This window comes from Crocodylus siamensis, chromosome 1 (assembly GCF_052110815.1).
Source record: "Crocodylus siamensis isolate JL-2025a chromosome 1, ASM5211081v1, whole genome shotgun sequence".
Classification (NCBI taxonomy): Eukaryota; Metazoa; Chordata; order Crocodylia; family Crocodylidae; genus Crocodylus; species Crocodylus siamensis.
This window is the reverse complement of record NC_143395.1, coordinates 367,128,681-367,145,525: the sequence shown is the minus strand read 5'-3', so window position 1 is coordinate 367,145,525 and position 16,845 is coordinate 367,128,681. Positions and strand designations below refer to the sequence as shown.

The 16,845-nt window shown below is 50.6% G+C and overlaps 1 protein-coding gene and 1 long non-coding RNA gene across 11 annotated transcripts in view; one reads left to right on the top strand and one right to left on the bottom strand.

Annotated features, from left to right (window-relative positions):
• The window catches only part of LOC149875020 (uncharacterized), a 79,520-nt gene extending 69,449 nt beyond the window's left edge, over positions 1 to 10,071 (bottom strand). Inside the window, exons 1-2 of the long non-coding RNA XR_016439018.1 lie at positions 9,635 to 10,071; positions 5,007 to 5,124 (exon numbers count right to left, since the gene is read on the bottom strand). This is a non-coding gene — a long non-coding RNA (uncharacterized LOC149875020). The remainder of the gene's footprint in view (positions 1 to 5,006; positions 5,125 to 9,634) is intronic.
• Position 10,072: 1 nt separating this feature from the next.
• RCBTB1 (RCC1 and BTB domain containing protein 1) overlaps positions 10,073 to 16,845 on the top strand; it is a 67,035-nt gene continuing 60,262 nt past the window's right edge. For 8 of the 10 annotated variants that reach the window (XR_016438980.1, XR_016438981.1, XR_016438979.1 and 5 more), the window contains exon 1: positions 10,097 to 10,229. The gene's annotated coding sequence lies outside the window, so the exon portion shown is untranslated. Of the gene's footprint in view, positions 10,230 to 16,845 lie in introns of all 10 variants that reach the window. The other 2 variants (XM_090026190.1, XM_090026146.1) reach the window with 2 other exon arrangements.

Below are 16,845 nucleotides of genomic sequence, written 5' to 3'. Positions count from 1 at the left end.
ATTGGCACAAGACATGATATCTTAGTTTGCCAGGAGTCTCAGTTGGACATCAAAAAATTAGGACTTAACTCACAGACTGTTTTGGTCTTGCCCCAGTATCTGCATCTAATCAGACACTTTTCTGGATGTGAATAAATATATATTCCCTGCATATGCCACCCGCTGCCTGAATCGCCCTCTTCCCATTCACTCCAGCCCCAAGCAGCACCTTGCAGGCTGGAACTCTGCCAGCCTGCAAGGGGAACCTGTCGTTTCCCACTTTTTCTGTGATTTTCATCATAATCGTCCGACACTGTCAAGTGTCTTCATGATCCCATTTTTATCACTGTGAATCCAAATGGGGTCGTTCCCAACCACAGGTTTGGGAACTGCTGTCCAAAGGAGTCACAGAAGGCCCCAGAAATTTCTCTCCCAGGGACAACTGGTATTCCTCTGGCCAATGGGCCATAATTTATCGATGCCTTTTCTATTGTGTGGTTGTTTTTCCCCGTTACAAGCAGACAGTGCCTTGGGTGCCTAACCCAAGAATGGCAATCCTTATTGTTGCTGTAACACAATCACAAGAGATATTTAGAAGTTACACCTACTTCCTTTTCCTTACTTCTGGTTTGGCCAGGATAGTCCCAGATTTCAAAGGCTGGTTCCAACTGGGTTAGACAAATTAAAACAAATCCTGAGGCTGAGGCACAGTCCAGCAGGGAGGCAGAAGCAGCACCGTGCGTCAGGCAGCCCTGCCTCCCTGTTGGACTGTGTCCATGGCCTCGCTGGCAGGCCTCTGTCACTGCCTGTGGCAGTGCTGCTAACCTTAATTTTAATTTTTGTCATATAATATATCAGAGGTGGCCAGAGTTACTCACTCTGGGAGTCGCACCTGATCCTCCACCAAAGCTCAAGAGCCGGAGAACTGAGGGAAAGGAGGGGACACCTGCTGAGCAAGCCGGAGTGGAGGTGATCCCCCCAAAGAGATGCGAGCTTTCCAGAAAATTTTGAATTGGAAAATTTTCTGGAAATTTTTCCAATGCCCTAAATAGAGTGTGATCTGTTTTAGTATGTTTATTTGACTTATATTTAGTAAGCAAAACTAAAAAAAGTACCCCCTTGTTAAATTTATGTCCCAATAGCCACAGGTATTTGAACTGAAATATTTGATTAGGAAAAAAAAGAAATACAGCACACTTAATGTGGTTTAAATGTTATATGCAAACAAATTCAAAGCTTTATGTGGAAAGGCATTATTTTTATTGGAATACTTGTAAAAACGTAAAGACAATACACAATAGCATGTACTTACCTTACACTGTTTGTTTAAATTTAAGAAAAAAAATGAAGGCACTGAAAACTGTTGACACACTAATTTTAGTACACCCAAAGAACTGTGCATGATATGCTGTGGCTGTCTACTTATTTAGTTCAACAGAGTTGAACTCTCTTCCAGAGGTCATTGCGGCACCTTCAGTTTCACTGTCACTATCTGCAGAATCATTTGCACTACTTATTAGTTCCATTTCAGAATCAGACTGAGGCAAATCTGATTCAGAACAACTTGAACCACATTCTCTTTTGCTAAATGATGGTTTTACCGATGAGTCTACAGGCAAGGACAACTTATCATCACACGGCATCTTCTTCACTAATTGTGCTTCTTACTGATTCTCCAGAAACAAGAGATTTTGAGCAATAGAAACAGCAGGGCATACATTTGTTAGTTTATTCCTTCTTTTTGTCTTGACTGAGCTGAAAGCCTTCCAGTTCTGTTCAAAGGAAGCTGCTGTTGGTTGAATGCTTAGGATCCTTAGAGCAATCCTGGACAACAGTCAGGTATTACAGTATCCCTTCCACCATGTGAGAGGAGCCATTCTCTGCTGCTTGCCAAATGATGTCTTTGCTCCAAAGTTTTTATTTTGTGCGGTACTTGGCAATGTCTGTCATTACAGCTATTTCGTCAATGTTGGGGGACATTCTTAGCTACTTCCATAATTTCACTGACAGCAGTAGATAATTCATCTTCTGATAAATGTTGTGCTCTGTGTTGAGGATCCAAAAAGGTTTACTGCCAAGTGAACTGGATGAGAGCAAAACTCAGATATCTTAGCAAACATTTGTTTTAGTACTATTTTTTTTTTACATAGAGGTGAAGAAGGCAAAAGCTCATTTGATTTTCATTCAGTTGTCTCAATATCTCTGGACTATTTGAAAGACTAGGTGCACCTCTTTCAAGTTTCTTGACAGCCACTGAAACTGGTAGTAGCAAATTATATGCTCCTTGAACTTGAACCCAGAACACATCTGTCACGGAGTCACAGAGGTGCCCCGTGATTCTGAGGCTGATTGGCAGAGCTGCCAATCACCCAGGCAGCTCAGGTGCCTGGTTGCCAGGGGCAACCAGGTGGTCACATGACCGGAAGGGGGCAGGGCCAGGCCTTTATAACCAGCTCAGGCCAGAGCCTGAAACACAGTTCCCTTCTGGCTGCCGCAGGAGCAGGAGCTCTGCGGCTGAGCTGAGCGGCCGGGGTTAGTGGCTACTACTTCATCGCGCTAACCGGCTGCAATGATGCAGGGAACAGGATCGCCCTAACTGGAGGTAGGATTGAGAGCCCTGGTGGGGCTTGGAGTTGTTAGGCGTGTGGAGCCTTTGTATTTATGTTATAGCCAGATGGCTTGAGTGTTTAGTTATAGTTTACATCCGGAGGACCGGGGAGGCTGTAGGGGAGCGAGGAGGCCTCAGGGGAGCTCCCCAACAGCTTGGGGGTTCCCAGGGCCCAGTTGAGGCACAGTGCCGGGGGCACTAGTGTCAGTGCGGCTGGGCATGGTATTGCGCCAGGGAGGCGCAGTGTGCGGGTTACAGACCCCAGTCCAGAAGGGCGGTGTTTAACCCTGGAGCGGAGCAGTGACAGAGCGCAGGAGGCGCAGAGTCAGCCCGAGAGGGCAAGGCCCGGAGCAGGGCAGAGACAGAGAGCGGCCTAGCTAGCCACCCGAGGGCGCTGAGATTAGGGCGGCGATAGTGAGCCAGCCCGAGGGCGCCGAGGCCAGGGCGGCGATAGAGCTTAGGCCAGGGCGGCGATAGTGCCAGCCACCCGAGGGCGCCGAGATTAGGGCGGCAGTAGTGCCGGCCCAAGGGCGCCGAAACTAGGGCGGCAATTGAGCCAAGGCTAGCGCGGCGAGAGCAGCCTAGCTAGCCACTCGAGGGCGCCGAGACTAGGGCGGCGATTGAGCCAAGGCTAGCGCGGCGAGAGCAGCCTAGCTAGCCACTCGAGGGCGCCGAGACTAGCGCGGCGAGAGCAGCCTAGCTAGCCACTCGAGGGCGCCGAGACTAGGGCGGCGATTGAGCCAAGGCTAGCGCGGCGAGAGCAGCCTAGCTAGCCACTCGAGGGCGCCGAGACTAGGGCGGCGATTGAGCCAAGGCTAGTGCGGCGAGACCAGCCTAGCTAGCCACCCGAGGGCGCCGAGACGAGGGCGGCGGTAGTGCTTGCCCAAGGGCGCCGAGACTAGGGTGGCGAGAGACCCGAGATCCGGGCGCAGGGAGTGAGCCGGCCCGAGGGTGGCGAGAGACCCGAGATCCGGGCGCAGGGAGTGAGCCGGCCCGAGGGCGCTGAGGCTAGGGCGGCGAGAGTGCTCCAGACTCAGGCAGAGCCGGCGATTAGCCAGGCGCCGGCTAGAACCCGGCCCAGGGGGCCGGTAGTGAGCGGCGCTGGAGGAGCCGACCCAGGAGGCGCCAGCAAGTAGCTGGGCGCCAGCGTGATAGGCCCAGGGCGTGGGGAACGGGCCAGAGATTGGGGCCCGACCCAAGGAGGCGCCAGGTGGGCAAAGAGCCCCGGTGCCCGAGAGTGAGAACAAGGGCACCCGAGGGGCGAGGGACCATACAAGCGTCCCCCGGAATAGCTGCGAGGCTTGGGGCGTGCTAAGGGGGAGGCTTGGAGGCACGCATTGCCCTTAAGGCAGGACGCTTATCAAATACCCGTCTGAGAATAGGGACGACTAACAAGACCGTCCATTAGGGAAACTGGCAGCCTCCACATCATATTTCTTAACATCAAAGTCGTGGCGGGCGAGATTCTGAGGGTGCTACGTCACCCTAACGTGACGGTAGGCGGCGCTAGGGAGCTCACGGCCGCCCCTAGTTGCCGCTCCCTCACAACATCACTGTCGAGACTCTACTTCCAAACGTTCACAGGAATAATCTGGGATACTGTGTCATCTATTGAAGCACACTGCAGTTTGCTACGCACAAAGAAGTATGTAACCACTTTGTAACCGAACCCCATCTAGTTTCTCCTGGCAATAAAAATGCAGTTTCCTTCCCCTGCTTCTTTCTGTAATTTCTTCAAAGTCTGATTAGCAACATGATGATTGTCGTTACCTTCACAATCGCTTTCCAGTTTGCCAGCATTGTCTTAGTTGTATTCACGCTTACTATGTCCTGTCAAGATTCAACCCATGAGCAGAACAGCCAAATACTATTAAATGAGGGTACTTTGACTTTAATACTTGCCATGCAGCTTTCATGTTACTTGCATTATCAGTTACAAGGGCTTGTACCCTGAAGGGACCTCCTAGCGTGCCCAATCTCTTCACTCAGTAATTTGGCTATGTATTCACCTGTATGACTAGAAGATTGCCAACAACTGTTTTCAGGAATATTGGTTCAGGTGTTGCTAACATGTTTAATAAAGGATTTCCTTGTATATCAGTCCATCTATCTGACATCCAAGTCAGTGATTCTGCTTGGTTATTCAAAGGACTGGTCATTGTTTGAATTCTGTCATGCTCTCTATCTAAGAGAGAATGTAATAAGCAATAATGTGACAGTAACTTGTATGATGGGCAACTTAGTTTGTAATGTTCCCTCCGGTACTGACTTTCAGTTATGGCAAGAGGTGTACCACTTGCAAATATAGCTTGAGTTAATGCCTCATCTGCTTTTTCTTGACCTCCTTTTGACATTTTGTCCACAAAGCTTGATAACAAGATTGACCGTCTTGAACAGCTACCTACGATGGATCACATACCTGGTGACAGTGATCTTGAAAGCGAAGATCCTGCTACTTCTTCCCCCAGACTTGGCAGCTCAACATTTTCATTTCCCATTTTTTGCAAATCTGCTATTTCACTTGAGCTACCAGGTTCCTGCAATAAAAGGGGGAAAAGGTTTTTATTTTAGCCTATTCTAGTCTGGCCTCATCCATCAGAAGGAGAAGCAGCAGGGAGCTTGCTTCTCCCCTCCCTGCCACAAAGAACACTCTGCTGCTGAACTTGCTGCTCAGTTGCCATGAGACTGCAGAGTCAAAGGTGAGTACAGTCTAGCCTCTGCCATCAGCCAGAGGACTAAGCTCACTCTGCTGGCTTGAAATAGTGAACTATTTATCAATTATGTAATTTAAAAAAAATACTGTTAAGCCTAAGCCACTTTGGGTACTTAGTGTGAGCAGAAAAGCAGGATACAAATATTTTAAATAAATAATAGTTCAGAATTGCATTAACAACTTTTAAAATTATGTTTTAATAGATGCTAGTCTATACTGTGTGTTGTTTAACACAGTAATTTTTTTACTTGCATAGGATTCCTGAAGTAGACTTTTCTCAGATGATGTTGTTCCACCAGTTGGTTGTATATGGCTTGTACTCTTTCAGGACAGTTTCTACACATCATTAAAGGTTTCTCACTCAAGTTGCATTGTTAGCATACTCCTGCCCACAATATTTACATCTACCAACTTTCTTTCTTCCTTCTATGGCTTGAACTTCACTATAATGATGCCAACACACTAGTTTTTCTTCTGATTAGGCATTATGGTGACTACTTCAAATGAAAAGTACTAAAAAACTAACATATCATATGCAAACACTTCCAACTTCCCCAACGCCAGAAAAGAAATGAGACACTGCTTGGTGTGTTTGCTGAACTACAAGTGAAACAAAAATTAAATCACAGTTTTAGTTTTGGTTTTGCTTTCACTTGCAGTCTGAGATGAAATAAGAATTTTAGCTTTGGTTTTTATTTGACTTGCACAGCCAATTAGGTGAATTCATAACTTGATTTTTGTTTGGATTATTATGTGAGTGTATTTACTCTCCTGTTTACATTCAACAAAACATGTATGTATTCTCTCACACACTTCCTAGGCATAATCACCTGAAAAACATAGTTTCACAGTTAGTTTAATAGTTTCTAGGGTTGGAAGGGACCTGAGCAGATCATCAAGTCCAACCCCCTGCCATGGCAGCAAAGAGTACTGGGGTCAAACGACCCCAGCAAGGTGTACATCTAGCCTCCTCTTCAAGACCCCCAGGGTAGGAGCCAGCACCACTTCTCTTGGAGGTTGGTTCCAGATCCTAGCCGCCCTGACCATGAAGTAGCGCCTCCTGATATCTAGCCTATATCTACCCTCTGCCAGCTTGTGACCATTATTTCTGGTCACTCCTGGTAGTGCTTGGGGGAACAGGGACTCCCTCAGTGCCTGCTAGTCCCCTCTAACTAGTTTGTAACAGGCCACTAGATCCCCCCTCAGCCTTCTCTTGTGGAGGCTGAATAGGTTCAGGTCCCATAGCCTCTACTGATAGAGCCTGCCCTGCTGCCCCCTGATCATGCGGGTGGCCCTCCTCTGGACCCTCTCCATGCTGTCGACATCCCTCTTGAAGTGTGGCGCCCAGAATTGGACGCGGTACTCCAGCTGCGGCCTGACCAGTGCCGCACAGAGGGGGAGTATCGCCTCCTTGGACCTGCTTGAGATGCATCTGCGGATGCATGACAAGGTGCAGTTGGCTTTCCTGACTGCATCCCCACATTGCTGGCCCATATTCATCTTGGAGTCGCTGATGATTCCAAGATCCTTTTCTGCCTCTGTACTAATGAGAAGGGAGTTCCCCAACTTGTAGGTATGGTGCTGGTTGTTCCTCCCCAGGTGCATCACTTTGCACTTGTCGGTGCTGAATCCCATCCTGTTCTCACCCGCCCACCCCTGTAAACTGTCTAGGTCCGATTGCAGCCTGTTGCTTCCTTCTAGTGTGCCCACGTCCCCCCACATCTTAGTGTCATCAGCAAATTTGAACAGGGTGCTTTTTACCCCCTCATCCAAGTCACTGATGAAGATGTTGAACAGTGCGGGCCCAAGGACTGAGCCCTGCAGAACCCCACTGCCCACATCCCTCCAAGTAGAAAATGACCCATCCACCACCACTCTCTGGGTACGGCCCTCCAGCCAGTTGGTGACCCAATTGACTGTGAGTTGGCAACCCAACTGACTGTGAGTTACATGAAACTGACTGTGAATTGACATGAATTACAACTTTGAAACTGCCAAGCTTGCCTAATACTGTACTGGCATCCATTCATTGTTACTGATGAAGGTTATGAAGCTGCCTCAGGGAGAAGTGGGAGGGGTTTCAACCAAGTTCCAGAGAGCTGTGATTATTATGACAGTGAGCTACATACATCTTGAAAACACAACAAATTAGACAAAATAATTCAAAGACACTTAATAAGTCATGTAATCATTACAGTTAATTGTTAAATATATTTATACGATATATAAAGATTTTTATATTATATACAAAATACTTATATATTTCAAATATATTTATAGTTAAATGTACATCTCTTTCAGGTTCATACAATAAAACCTAGCCTTGAGCATTCTGACAGTGCATCCAACGCTTCACTGAAAATTATTTCCATGCCTGACCTAATGTTTCCACACCTTAGTTAATGTTTCTAGATAAGAGTTAAAAGGCTTGCAGGGCTGCAAAATGGAAGCTACATTACTAGGAGCAGATAACAGCAGAATTGCAAAAGTAAGGATACCTGGAGCAGTGGAACCATTAAAGACTAGAGATGCACCACTACATTGGTCCCATATCAGATCAGCACCGATATAAGGAAAATTGACTGTATTGGCCATTGGCTTTTTTTGGCTGGTGTGCCTGATGCCACCAACAAATGCCTCATGCATGTGTGCAGCCACAGCGCAGCATGCAGGCAGCCACAAGGACAGCCGGGTCTGGCTTGTAAATCTCTTGTGAGGGAAGGGGTGTAGTGGGGGGCAGATCAAGGCCCCACCTGCGAGGGACGGAATGGAGCTGGGGCAAGGGCAGGCACTGCACAGCCAGGATGGGGGACTAAGCTGCAAGTGGCTTATCCAAAGGGTATGGGAAAGCAGTGGCAGCTCCCACTGCTATGTGCACCCTGGGAGGGCATGGGGGGCATGTGTCCCTGGATCTGTGCATGGGGTGAGGGCAGGCTGCTGCTGCTGCAGGCTGGGGCAGTGCCAGGCTCTTCCCAGTGGGGGCTGGGCCCAGGTTGTGCTCAGGGTGAACAGCAGCAGTGCTGGGATGAGGCTACGGTGAATCCTGGGGTGGCTGCAGTCCCACCGCATAATGCCCTCCCAGTTGTTGGGAAGAGCCCAGTGTAGCCCCAGCAGCCCCTCATCCTGCGTGCAGATCTGGGGGCACACGCCCAGCTGCATATCGGAATTGGATCAGTATTGGCCAATATGGCTCGTTAAAAATCAGCCATCGGTATCACCCCAAAGATTCTCTGCACACCTACTAAAGACCATGACAAAGGCAAGGGCTATGCTATAGAATGAATAGTTTTGAAGAAACTGAGTAAGTTATAGTAAGCCCATGGTGGCCAAACTGAGGCTTGCAAGACACATGCTGCCAGCATGGTACTTTCAGCTCTCCAGAAATTGGCTGAAGCTCCCCCTCCCCCACCCCCAGGCAGCTCTGGGGGACAACACAATCTAGCACCTCCTGCTGCTTCAGCTTTCCCCATGGGGAGTGTGCCCTGAGCCCACCCTCCTTCTCTCCCTCCAGGACTGCCAGCTCAGGCGCCAGCTGCCAGGGCTGCAGCCACACTGCTTACCCCAGGGTGTACTCTCCATCGGGAAAGCAAGAGCAGCTCAGTGGTGCAAAGGGGGTGGGGAGGGGCAGGTCACTTCCACTCCGGGTTGCTCAGCAAACCCACCTCCCCTCTACCCCACTCCAGCTCTTGAACTTCATCAGAAGATGGGATGTGGCTCCCAGGATGAGTAACTAGTCATCCCTGTAGTAAGCCATGAAGTCCACTGACTCCCTCACTCCTTCCTGAACAGAAGTGCCAGGGGGTGGTTTTAAACATGCCATGAGCAGGAATCAATGAGGGGCGCAACTGTACCACTGCATCCCCCTGGACCCACCCTTCCATGCAGTCCTTTGTGTAACAGTGTTGTGGTCCCTGGTGATGCCTCCCAATTGCTACTGAATTACCAATAATAACAGGGACTAGATTTGAGACCTTAGGCTGTTCCGAAACCCGTCTGCTTTTCCTGGGGGAGAGGATTTGTGCCTGGGAGGGCCAAAGCCAGACTAAGAAGTCACAGCTCTTATGCTCTACAATTAACAAGGGCAAGTCAAAGCACACTTTCGGCTTGTATTAAAACAGCTGAGTGGCACCTGAACTGGAGCATCTCGGGGGCTCCGCCCAGGCGTCCGCGACCGGCCGCACCCGAGGAAGGCCCAACACCGGCTCCGAGGGGGGCGGCCCAACGGACCGGGCCTCACCGCGAACCCTGAGGTTGCAGAAAGGGGCGGGGCGGTCAGAGACTTGAATAACTGAGTACCCGCTCCCGGGGCTGCTCCCAGGAGCCCGCAGCGGTACCTGGGCAACGTCGTGATTTCTTAGCCTCGCTCGTGACTCGCAGCGATTCCGAGTCGAAGGGACGAGCCGGAGCTCAGAAGGAGCCAGGTTGGAGAGGCCTCTCCAGGGCTCCCCAGTCCGGCCCACCCCGCACAGACCCGCACCCCCCTCGGCAGCCGCTCCCAGGGCCAGGCCGGGCTCCTCTAGGCCGCAGGGGCACGTGCGCAGAGCTGCCCCTACAGGATACAGCAGGTTGGCGCAGCTTCACCCTCGCGCCCCAGCACGTGCGAACCTTCCCCGCGGCAGCTCCCCCAGCCAATCAGGGCGCAGCGACCGCCAGCCGATAGGGCGGCTGGAGGAGACACCGCAGCCAGGCGCCCAATGGGAAGGCGAGTAAGGGGGCGGGGCTTGCAGCGCCCCGCGTGACCCCGGGCGCGAGGCGAGGGCGGGTGAACTGACTTCCTGGCGCTGCGGCGTTCTGGAGTCACGTGACGACGCCGCGGGGGGGACCCGCCCTTCCCTGTCACGTGACCGGAGCCGCAGGCAGCTCGGGCAGCTGCGGGGCGCGGGTGGTGAACAGGTCACGAGAGCGGCTGCTCTCCTCGCCCGCTGTCAGGTGCCGCCGCGCCGATAACGGGCCCCGCGGGGAGAGGAGGGCTGGTGGGGCGCGCCGGGTTGGCCAGTTAGGCCGCTGAGGGGGGCCCAGCCGTCGGCCCCTTTTCCTCGGGAGGTGGCGGCGGCGGTGGTGCTCAGGCGCTGTGGCCTGCTCTCTGTGCAGCTCTAGGGGGTGTCTTTCTGCGTCAGCGCTAGCGGCCGAGGGGTTCACCCCACGGCCGCAGCTCTGACGCAGCGGTGCCCGTAACGCCTCGGGCGCTGCCCGCCCCCCGGAGCCCTGCCCGGCGGGCAGGGAGAAGGGGCGGGGTTCGTGCCTTGCAAGGAGCGGCTTGAGCTGGAGGGGAGGCCGCGGGCTCCGGACGTGGGTGCGCCCTTCCCCAAGGGAGCAGACACGAGCTGTGCGGTTACATGCACTATGGAAGGATGTATATTTTAGTATTTCAAACCCATTGTGTATATGTGTGCGTGCATATATGTATCATCTTACATATGAATTTATTATTTGGAGAAGACCAAGGTTAAATTTAAGGACAGCAATGTTTCATTCCTCCAAAATACAAAGATATCTGAAGTTGCTCCTACTTTTAGGAGAAGTCAAATTTGCGCTTATGCATAATTTACCAGTAGGGCAAATAACACCACATCTAACTCTTCTCCACAGCCCTTTAAAAAAAAAAATCATGAGAACTTGGTAGTGTGAGGGACATGGGCCTGGGGTATTCTTCCTTCTGCCTCAGTATCTCTGGATCTGATCTCAGCCACCCTCCTTCCCCCCCCCTCCCCCCCCCTTTAATAGTAAGTTTGGGTTTCTGCTGCCCTGGTCCTTGGATCAGTCCTTGGCTTCATTCCGCCTTCTTGTCACTGTTTGTTTGTGTCAGCAATGCCTTGTCCAGCATTTTACCTTGTATTTTCTACCAGCTTTTGTATAACTTTAAATTCATCCTTGCAGAGCGGTTTCTGTTTCTAACCATTAACTACCTCATATAAAATCTGTAAATGGTCTTGGGAGTGCCTTAATTACAGTCTTGTTCCAGATGGATTATAAAACAGCCCTGCCTGTAAATTAACCCCACATCTTCATTTTTAAGGAAGAAACAGTTTTTTCCTTAAATATAACTCAATGATAGTGGAACAAGTCTTGAAACTGCTGTTGTCTTTACTGAGTCCCACAGGAGACAGGAAAGGGCGCATCCAGACGAGCCCACACGTGCCTCTTGCGGTGTCTCGAACCCCTTTGAGACGCTGCAAAAGGCATGTGCGGGAACAAAAAAACATTCCCTGCACTGCAAACATTCCCGCACATATTTGCAGCGAGGGAGCAAAATTAGATTCCTGGAGCGGTCAAACAGTACCCCAGGGGTCAACCAGAGGCTCAGTCCTCCACAGAGATGCTCTGGTACCCTGCCAGAGCATCTCTGTGGTTGGCCCTTTCTGGGGTCCTGAAGCACGCTTACTGCCCGTGTGGGGCAGGGCACCAGTGCAAGCTGCAGGGACCTGGACCCAGATTCTGCCAGGTAAGTAGAGGGTTGCGGGGGCTGGAGGAGTGGGGTAGAGACCTTCCCCAGCTCCCTGTTTGTTCCCCCAGCTTCCCACTTGCTCTCCCAGTCCCCCCACACTCACCAGCAGTAGCAGAGAAGGAGCAGGAGGCTGGAGTTAGCAGGGGAATGTCTCCAGCTTATTTCCAGGGGTTTGTCTCCAGCCTCCTTCTTGTTCTGTTCTCTCCAGTTTCCTTCTCATCTCCAGCCTCCAGCCCATTGTGGGGGATGGGGGGGAGCTGTAGCCCCTGGCAGGGTCTGGTACCCTGCAGGCAGAGTAGTCCTTGTGCTGTGGGGGGGTCCATGCTGTGGGTGGTCGCCGCTTGCCACCACCTCCCCTGTCATCAACGACATCTGTGGGCAGTCAGCAATTGCTGCTGGCCACTGCTGTTGCTGCTGACGATGTCTGCAGGTAGTTACTGACCCCCAGTTAGTGCTTGCCACCCCTCCACCCAGCGCCAACAGTGCCAGTGGTGTCTGTGGGAGCTCCCTGCTTACTGCTGTCACTATGCCCCGCCAGCCGCTGGGGGCACTCAGCATTCATGCAGAGGACCCACCCCTCCTAAACAGCCCCCACAACTACAGTCCCCCACACCTACCCACAGTGACTCACATCCCCCCACATCCCTCTACACACCCACCATGTGATATGGAAACCAAAAGCAAACATTAAAATATATAGATATTCAGGATTTATTTTATTATGATGCTAGAGACACTGGTAGGCTTCCAGATTTCTTTAACATTGTAAATGTAGCAATAAAACATTGCCCATCTGATCAGCCCCCTTTCTCTGTCTCTCTCTTGTTCTGATTGTGGAAGAATGTGGATTTTGGGGTATTTCAAAAGATGAATTTAGGATGCTGCCTCAGCAGTCTAGCTGACACAAGGGGCTAGTGTCCCCAGATACCAAGTGGCTGGGCCTCGGAAGCTCCTGAGAGCAAGTAGGCCTGAGCTGCTGGCCAGGGCAGGTTTTTATACTGCTGGGGCCAGCACAGGTGGCCTTCCTTGGTTTCCATGTATGTCCCCAAGCAAATTCAGGATGTAAAAATTATGACAAAAATCCCTTTCTGGGAGGCAACATCTGGTAGTTAGGGCATCCTTTTGAGAAGGGGGTACAGGAATCCCCTTCTTAGAACATTTAACTAGGAAGTGGAATCCCCTAACTGCTAAGCCAGGAGTTGTCAACCAGGGGTACACAGGAAAGATCCAGGGGATATGCAACAGTGGCAGGGAGAAGTGGGGGTACATGGGAAACGCCTCCATGTTTGACCACCGCCGTCCTCCCCCTCCACTCTACATCCAGAAGGAGGTACCCACCAGAAGGAGTACTGTCCTTAAAAGTTGAAAACCCCCATGCTAAGCTATTGTGCAAAAAGTGGCATCACCCCTGCCATTCACTTAAATGCTTACTCTTAGAAATGAAGCTAGATGTTCAGGTTGCAAGGGGACAGAGGTACTTAATGTTCAGTTTGAGTCAGATGCCTCTTACCAAGAGGGACAGGAGTTTAGACGCATCCCTATGCTTAACATTTTCTGTTGTTTAACTGAACTTTCTGGATTAGTCTTCCCCTAAGTTCCCTCAAAGAACAGGGATGGGCAAATGGCAGATCTAGCCAGTGGCCGGACTTCATTTCCTGGCTGCATGGCTGGGGCCGGTTTTCATGGAGACCCCAGCAGCAGCTGCACTGTGATAGCATGAGGCAGAGGTTTCTGTGGAGACTGGCCCCAGTAGCACTGGCAGGGCGCATGGCAGAGTGGGGAGCTGCATAGGAGCTGGGTGCGGATCTTGCAGTGGTGACAGCATGGTCTGAAGCCAGGGCAGAGGCATGATCTGAAGCGTGGATGCCCTGGGCAGGGATGTGCAGGCAGCAGATTGCAGCTCTGCTTTGGCTCCTTGCAGTGGTGACAGCATGGTCCAGAGCTGGGGTAGAGCTGCGATCTGCTGCCTTCACGTCCCTGCCCGGGGGGTCCAGGCTGAAGATCGTGACTGTGCCCTGGCTTGGGACCATGCTGTCACCACAGCAAGATCCCAGCCCAGCTCCAAAGTAGCTCCCTGCCCTGCCATGCACCCTGCCAGCAGGGACAGGGATGGAGGGGGGGGGACTTGGGGCTATAGCCACCCCAAAATTCCCTGTACCCACCCCTCCTGATGGTGCCACCACTGCCTGCCTTGCACAGGTGGCGGCAGCTGAGCCCAACCTGGTCCTTCCCTCAGCATAGCACCCTGACCAGGAAGAGGCTGTCATGGCTGCTGCCTGCCAGCACTGCTGGGGCCAGTTTCCATGGAAACCTTGGCCCCACACTATCATAGTGCAACTGCTGCTGGGGTCTCCATGGAAAGTACCCCAGCCATGGGGGCAGGGGCTGCTGGGAAATGGGCCACAAGCCAGACTTTGCCTGACCCTGCCATAGACAGTAATAGAGATCCTAGGTGTATAAACTCAAGTCCAGATTGGATTGCCCTCTTCAGTGTATTAGGTGTTCTAATGCCTAAATGTAGGCACCTGTGTGGCTGAATGGAAGCCCCAAGTACTTTATATCAGGGGTGTCAAACTGATAGCTTGGATCCAGCCCATGGAACCATATTGTGTGGCCCACAGGGCTGGTAGAGGGGCTGGGAATTTTGGGATGAGGCCTGCAACAGAAATCTGGGGCATTTGCAAGGCATGTTGGGGGGCAGAGTTCAACAGCTATATTAACTCCTCCACTGTGGCTGGATTGGGGCTGTGAGGAGCCCTGTACCCTGAATCTGGCCCTGAGGGACCAGGTTAGTTTGACACCCTTGCTTTATGTGGTTAAAAGACGATTATAGGAGGTGACTGTAGAACTGTTATTGGCCCTATCTTGGTCTTGGTATATACTTATTTAAATCTTCTCCTGTCAGCCATTAAAGATGGATATAAGGATTTTTTCATAATTTTGACATCCTGAATTTGCTTGGGGACATGCATGTAAAAATAAAACTGTAGCATGCAGGGATTTGAACATGCTTATTTTTGCCATGGTAGATGCCTTATGGTAAGGCCTTAGGGACATAAATGAAAAAGTGTTAAAACTTTTGTTTTAAGTGCAAAATACATGACTTCTTGTTATGGAAAAATAACCTTCTAAAAAATACTTGTAATTTCAGCAGTCAGGGCTCATGGTATCTTTTAGACCACCAAAATTTTTGCAAAAAAAATCTTCTTTAATTGCAAGCTTTTGAGCACAAACACCCTTCATCAAACATCATGGAAAAGATTGTAAAAGTTCTCCTGGGTAGAAATGAAAGTTCATATTTCATAGGATTTCACAGAGGAGTCGGTAGATGGAAAGCTCCTCTGGGAAGGCAGCTCTAGTGATTCCAAGCATTTGATTAATAGTAGTAGTGTTTGTGGTTTTATTTGAATTTAAGTTGGTGCCTCAAAACTAGTCAAGCAAGACATTACTGTAATAGGGTTTTAAAGGAGGATTTTCTTTTCTGTAAATTCTTTTAGTTATCATCCTCTTGACTGTTAGTTATAGTAACAGAGTATGTATGCCATGTCTGAGTGACAATGTTTAAATCTTTTCCTTTGATACAGGGGTGTAGGTTGTAGCCATGTTGGTGTAAGGACAGGCAAACAAGGTTCTTTGAGTCTATCTGATATTTTTTATTAGACCAGCTAAATTGTGTGTGTGTGTGTGTGTGTGTGTGTGTGTGTGTGTGTACACATGTATATGTGTATGCCAGTTGCCCATCAAGAATGATGGGGTGGGGGGAGCAGGTGGAGACAGAGCCCTGTGTCCCCTCCCCCATTTCTCGTCTGCCACTTGGGGTCTGGGCCTGCTTCCCCCTTCCCTGGTGTGGCGAGGGGGGAGGGGTGATTGGGAGGAGGGGAGGAGCAGGCCTGGGCCTAGGCCCAGGCCCAATGTGGGGGGGGGAGGACCAGGCCTAAGGGTGGGGAGAAGCTGGCCTGCCATGGTGGTGGTGGGGGGAGCAGCAGGGCCTGGGCTGACGCAGTGGCAGTGGGCGAACAGGAGGAGTGGGCTTGGGCCTGAGGAGGGGAGGAGGCCCACTCTTCCCCTCCCTCTGCTGCTGCCATGTTGGGCTGGGCCCACTGCTTTCCCTCCTCCACCCCACATCAGGCCCGGGCCCACTGCTCCCCTCCCCTCACAGCCGCTGTGTCAGCCTGGGCTCACTCTTTCCCCCACCACCGTGGTGCCCCTGCTCTTCCCCCAGTATCAGGCCTGTTCCTTCCCCACTCCCCCTGCCATATTGGCCCTGCAGGAGGCAATGACGGAAGGTGGGGAGGGGCTCTGGTAGCCTTGCCTCCCCCACCTCTCCATCGTTGTCGCTGCCTCCTGGGAGTGGGGTGGGGGTGAGGCCACCACAGCTGGCCCTACCCCACTCCATCCCATGTCTCTGCCATCATGGTGGCACTCTCCTGCTGCACCACAACCACCTGGCCCAACGCTGTATTCACAGTCTTGATTGGTTGTTTCAGTCAGGCAGTCGGAGTATGAATAAAGCATTATGAACAGACAGACAGACAGATTAAGGTTTTTATAATATTAGAACTATAAAATACTTGTACAACTATTTAGTTGTCTAATAAAGGATATCAGATTTACCATAAGAACCTTGTCTGCCTGTTGTTCTTTGAAGCATATTTTTATTTGGTTTATAAAATAATTAGGATTCAATAGAAAAATCCTTTTTAAAAAAACCTTTAAGGATTTCCTTTAACGTTGTACACAGCAGAGTAAAATACAGCATGTTAAGTCATTGACAATCAGCTTGCAAAATTTTTTGTGAGAAGCAGTCTAATGAAAAATGCCAATGAATGACTGAAGGGTTCATTAGAGACTTTGTAATGTGTGTTTTTCAAATTTGTGGGGTTTTTTTCTTTCATTTATTATATACAAATCATAGTAAGCTCTTTATTTTACTTTTCAGCACAGTGTTTGGAAACTTAGGCTTTAATCTCCTGTCTGTTCTCCTTTTGTTTGTTTCTTTGAATTTCAGAGGAGGTGAAACTAACATAGCTCTGTGTTTTTGCCCATGTTTGTAAACTGGCATCATTAAAATAATTCAGTCATGTCACCCCAGTCCTCAGA